Here is a 6000-nt window from a genome sequence, read left to right as displayed (position 1 = left end):
ATTTATTTGCGGTTGTGAATGACAGTGAATGAAGGCAGAGCTTATCCTGTGTCCGCTCGGATGCTGCTGTATTATTAGAGGGCTTTTGAGTTTTTTTATGACTTTTGCATCAGCTAAATGATGTTTTCAAGGCTTACTTCTGTGGTCTGTGGTCAAGACATAATTTAAATGTACTATCAGCAAGCCTCTGCCCCCAAGCCCCAGCGGGCGCAAATACTCGGCTCTAAACAAATTGGACTCCACCATCTCTGGATTCTGCTGTTATCAAGTCATTTCACAGGCCATTTCCTAATTGCCATCTGAAGCCCATTCGAGCGTGCAGGTGCTCTGAAGAACACTTTAGCATCCAGGGTTTTCCGAAAGCAAAATGGTGGAATAGATTTCCGCTAAATTGGAACATGTTGAATAAACATGTTGGTCTGCAAAGAGGCTAAAGCAAAATAAAATACAGAGAGCTATTTAATGAAGAGCACATATTCATTAATTCAAGCATGATTTATGTTCATTAAGGCCTATGTATGTTATTAATGTTATGGTTATAGTAAGTTGAACCTTTGAAATTTTATCTGTTGTCCCTTTTTTTGTGTGGTTCTGCTAGACATCAGCCGTGACCTTTTGTCCTCTCAAAGTCAGCTGTCAACCACACAGAGGTCACGGTTTGTAATCTGAACTGACCATCACCAACACCTCTGGCTTTGGGTTGCATAGACATTTCCATCGCCCATCAATATGGGGTCATGACTCTTGGCCCGTGCCTCACGACTCGCCAAGCAACAGATGGACACCTCCTAGAATATACAACAACAGCTTCGACTCATTCTAGTCTTATTCACCCTGAACCTAGAGTCAGATATGGTACAGTGTATGTCTAACATAGAGTGACAACCACCCATAATGCAAAAAAAATTTTTCTGACTATCTTTTACTTGTTTTACAGTACAAATGCATTGTTTTCTAATAAATGTATTAAAATTGAGTTTAAAATAACAAAGTGTTCAAATGGCATTTCTTGTTGTGAAATCCATGATAGCGCAGTGGCTTAAACGTACTAACTTGCAGACAAGGTTGTGATGATATGGGTTCAAATCTGACTCTTGCATACATTAAGTTGTTGTCATTATATTCAGAAAAGTGTCCTAAATGCCATTTTTTTGGCGTGAAAGCCACAATGGTACAGTGGCTGAATACACGTTCGTTGTGGACAAGGTTGCAATGAAATTATGGGTTCAACTCCCACTCTTGCATAGGCTAAATTGATTATGATGTCATTATATCCAACAAATGCCACCACTCAGCATGAAAGCCGTGATGGTGTAGTGGCAAAACACATGTTAGTTATGGACATGGTTGCGATGGAGTCATGGTTTCAAACCCTGGCTCAGTGTTTGCTTGTAACTTTAATTGGTTTATTGTAAAATCCCAAGTGACATACATGTAAATTGTGAAATATAAATTCTTGCACATGTTTGTACAAGAGATCTGTGGCTCAGTGGTAAGAGCACTGCCTCATGGTTCAGAGGTTGCTGGTTTGAGTCCAGCCAGATCTCTGCGATATGAATGAATGGTGTGAGTGAGAAGGTGTGGGGGATCGTGGGGTCCCCCCCTGAGCTCCAGCACGATGTCCAGAAGGGGTTATGCTTTTGGCCTAAAAAAATAAAATTTGCTATGAAAATGTTAATGCCTTGTCCCTTCCCCTCCTGCTTAGGTTACCATAATTTGCTTTCCAAAGAAGTGCCCCTTCAGAAAGAAAATGATAGTAACCTACACATTCAAAAGCCAACAACACACACTGAAATGTTATAAGCGTTACCTGTGCATCAGCAGATGTCTGTCCACATGTCCAGAGCTCTGTTTCTGTTGGATTGGGTTTAACAGTCCAAACATGTCTCATACTCTGCAGGGGAAGACATAAACACAGATGTAACTTCATATTGTACTTGTAGGAACTCTACCACTCTCGTACAATATACTAATGTTTTTGAGGTCTGTTTGCTTGCTTTAACTCCACATTGAATCGGTCAGTATTTCGATTTGGTTTGTTTGACCAGGCTGCTATAGTGGATGTTAAGTACGATGCACAATTATCTCACTTCCTCAGGCATTTGGATTACTCCATTCCATTCTGTCTCCTAACATTCCTCCATGTGCCTAAAGGATTGTGGGAAATCTGATAAGAATACATGTCAGACTGGCCTGAGATAGCACCTGTTTTCTGAGACTGCAGCATCCTGTTGTGCTGCAAGGCTAGACTGAGCTGATGTGTTCATATATGGTTAGGCTTTTCATTCAAACTCTAACTGAAAGTGATGGCTTTCCCCTCTTCTGTGCCTGTGGTAATGACAAAAGTGTTTATAGCGTTTTTACAGACAGTTACGGATATGTTTAGATGTGTGATATGTTCCAATCTGCTAAGAGCTCTTTGTTTTTTCTTGCCTTTTGTATGTGTTGTGTCAGAATGCTGGCAGACATACGCATATCGCTTAGTGCGCCAGTGAAAGATTAGAGAAGCAGTCATTCAGTTTCAGTGAACTCAGCTTGAATTCTACACTACTGTGCAAAACATTTGGGGGTTGTAAGATTTTTTTTTTTTTTGAAAGGCTGCTTTTATTGATTAAAAAAATACATACAACAATACTGTGAAATATTATTACAATCTAAACAGCTGTTTTCATTTTTTTTATTGTACATTTATTCCTGTGATGACAAAACTGAACTTTCAGCAGCCATTAATGAAGTCTTTATTGTCACATAATCATTCACAAATCATTTGAATATTCTGATTTAAATTACTTTTTCAAATATTGATTACTAAGTTCAAATAATTAATTACTAATTCATTTACTGATTTATAACTGTAATTTTACCTAATTTTAATTGAATGCAGATAAAAATATCATCTTGTGACTTTTTTTGTGAGAGATTCACTGAATCACTTAATCTGACAATTAATTCAAAACACTGATTCATTCAATGCAATAAGTGATTTATTTTAGAGAATTAGTTTGGAGACTGGCTAAGTATTAACTTAAATTCCCTTGTCATTTGAGGTGTAATATAAGGCTAAAAACACATGCGAATATGTAAGTAAATGTCTATAAAATCTGCGATTTGAGTGATTGGGCTGAGAGGATAAAGTTTTGGCAGCTATGCTCTATTATTATGAATTCTCTTTGACTGATTTTGTGTTCTCATTGGTTTGTTGGCATGTGTTTGATTTCATGTGCAAGAAAGATGTCTGTGAATTGCTCATCATTTACTTGACTACAGCAAATAAAAGAGTAATTATTCTCAAGCAAAGCAAATTTGAAAACATATGTCCACTGAAAACATATGATCTTACTGTTTTCTGGCTTTGACAAAGTATTTTGAAGGTTCACATTATTTGACATACTTGAGCAAACCAATCAAATTTCTTGTCAAATGCTATTCCTGAAAATCTACTTTTAAATCGAAACCTGACATGGTGTTTCTTATTCGTCATCTCTGATAAATTACAAGACAGCATGCCCAGTTAAAGAAGTCACCACTCGGCACTGATACAACCTAAATTCTAAACTTTGGGTGAATTAAAGGCTGGTGAAAATGTCATCTTTTCACACATTTATGTAGATCTTATGCATCAGAGAAATAAGAGTGCAACCATCTTTAGAATTTTAGTTTTGAACGTCCGTTTCATTGCCAGTGCCTGGGTTCTCTTTTTTCTTTTTTTGTGAGAGGAGTAATATGACAAAAGATAAGGAATATAAGGGAGAAGTTACAATGGAAGGCTGCACATATTCTTTTCCCAAAAGCAGAGGATAAGTATAAAGGATTACTGCTTAATATTGACATAATTGAATTTTATGCTTGTTTACATATGATATACAAATTGTTTTTAATCATCTAAGAATCTGCATTTAATTTGTTAATTAATTATAATTAAAGCATCAAAGTGAAATCATTCAACCGGTCGAATAATTTACAAACATTGATTAATTCAGGAACGGATCACTGAGTCAACCGGTTAATTCAAAAACACTGATTGATTTAGCAACAGCAGTGCATTCAAGAGTGACTCACTGAATCATTTACTTACTGATTCATTCAAAAACACTGATTCATTCAGGAACATTAACTTGCTTAATTTTTTGTAATTATTAAACTTTTCACTGGCATATTCTCACACCAGGCACATTTACTAACACATCTCTCACTTACTTGCACGCTCGTTGTTCTTATTCTTGTCTGTAACTGTCTGTAACTGTTGTGGGTCTTGCCATTTACACTCCAACACTTTACACACAGGTCTCTTTTGACATTGGCTTGTCAGGTGCTCTGTCCCATCCATTGCTAGGATCATCACTGTCAATCATATAATTTCAGGAGTAACTCACATAACTATTTAGCAGATTCACTCCTATGATTTAAATGTGTTTGTCACTTCTGAGACTTTGCATTATAGGTGGACGCTGGACATGGAGATCTCAGAAACACGACAAATGAGCTTTTCTTCAAATTGTGAATGGATTGTTTGCAGAAAAGCGCTCCCAACAGACATGCCTGTGCCTGGCTACAGTACTCAACTCTGCAAAAACACATTGCAAATAGAAACTTTTGGCTTCTTTTATCAAATGTAGAAAAATGCTTACTATTTTTGGAAACTGATAGGATATTAAAGATCAAAAGAACAGCATTTATTTTAGATATAAATCTTTTGTTACAGCTTTACTTAAAATCTTTACTGTAAGTATTGATTTAAAAAAAAAAATGTTACCGACCCAAATTGATTGACTGGCTATCATTTTAATAATTCTACCCAGGAATGTCTAGTTACCAGCAAGAAGACCCTAACAACGCCTAAAACAGGCTGTCATTAACAAGTAAACAAATGACAGTCTGAGCTATGTACTGCACGTGCAACAGCGACTCACCTGTAAGTAGCCTACGTTTCCGCTTAAAGCTTGCCCACTTGCATGCATTATAAAGCAGTAAGGATGGTTAAACCTTCTATTTCTACGATAAAACGTCTTTAAAAGGACTTCGTTTGGTTCTTAGCTTTTGTTCTGAATCTGAAGATCGATGTTTTTGCTCTATGACAGTGTTTCTTGCGCTGCTGTCAACGCGGGCGCCCCTCTGCGGCAGACGCATGCCACAACAACTTTGCAGTTCAAATACGGCGTATATCCGCGAAATAATGTCAGGAAAACACGTATTTCTATTGAGTTGTCATTGTTTTCAGACTCTTTCTGCTGTTGATATCGTTACGTCAGTATAGGAGTCGTCAAGCGAGACATTATATGATTACTTTCTATGTTTAGTTTTATTATCTTTTATTTTTACTATATTTTTGTAATCACACACACAGTTTACACCATTTATGTATTATTATTATTATTATTATTATTTTTACTAAATAATATATATATATATATATATATATATATATATATATATATATATATATATATATATATATATATATATATATATATATATATATTATTATTTGGCTTTGCCAAAGACCTGCTGTTAACCACTTAACCAACAGGTATTTTACAAAGGAAACTTTATAGGAAACTATAAAGGGGTCATATGATGTTGCTAAAAAGAACATTATTTTCTGTATTTGCTTTAATTCAATGTGTTTATGCAATTTAAGCTTAAAAAAACTAATTATTTTCCACATAATGTACATTATTGTTTCTCCTCTATGCCCCACCTTCTGAAACGTGTAGATTTTTACAAAGCACATCATTCTGAAAAGTGAGGTGTATGCTGATTGGCCAGCTATTCAGTGCGTTGTGATTGGTTGAATACCTCAAGCGTGTGACAGCCACTTACCATACTATGATGGCGTCTCCTGGCACGATGAAACAAAACCAATAAAAACCATTACAAATTAGGCATTTGCTGCATCCAGTGGGACATAATTACTGATTATAATGACTTATACTGTCTTTTACACGTTGTGTTGAATATCGTGCTGCGCAAACAAGCAACGAGCACTACTCTCCACTGCTC

General features: G+C 36.1%; 1 long non-coding RNA gene across 1 annotated transcript; it reads right to left on the bottom strand.

The window, feature by feature from the left end:
* Positions 1-441: 441 nt before the first annotated feature.
* LOC127975337 (uncharacterized) lies at positions 442-5105 on the bottom strand. The gene is made up of 4 exons (XR_008157502.1): positions 4911-5105; positions 4198-4341; positions 1811-1894; positions 442-1645 (listed from the first exon to the last, which is right to left on the bottom strand). It is a non-coding gene; the product is annotated as an uncharacterized LOC127975337 (long non-coding RNA).
* Positions 5106-6000: the final 895 nt, after the last annotated feature.

Source organism: Carassius gibelio, chromosome A4, assembly GCF_023724105.1.
Source record: "Carassius gibelio isolate Cgi1373 ecotype wild population from Czech Republic chromosome A4, carGib1.2-hapl.c, whole genome shotgun sequence".
NCBI classification, from domain to species: Eukaryota; Metazoa; Chordata; class Actinopteri; order Cypriniformes; family Cyprinidae; genus Carassius; species Carassius gibelio.
The sequence above is the reverse complement of the archived record's forward strand: the minus strand, read 5'-3'. Positions and strand labels throughout refer to the sequence as shown.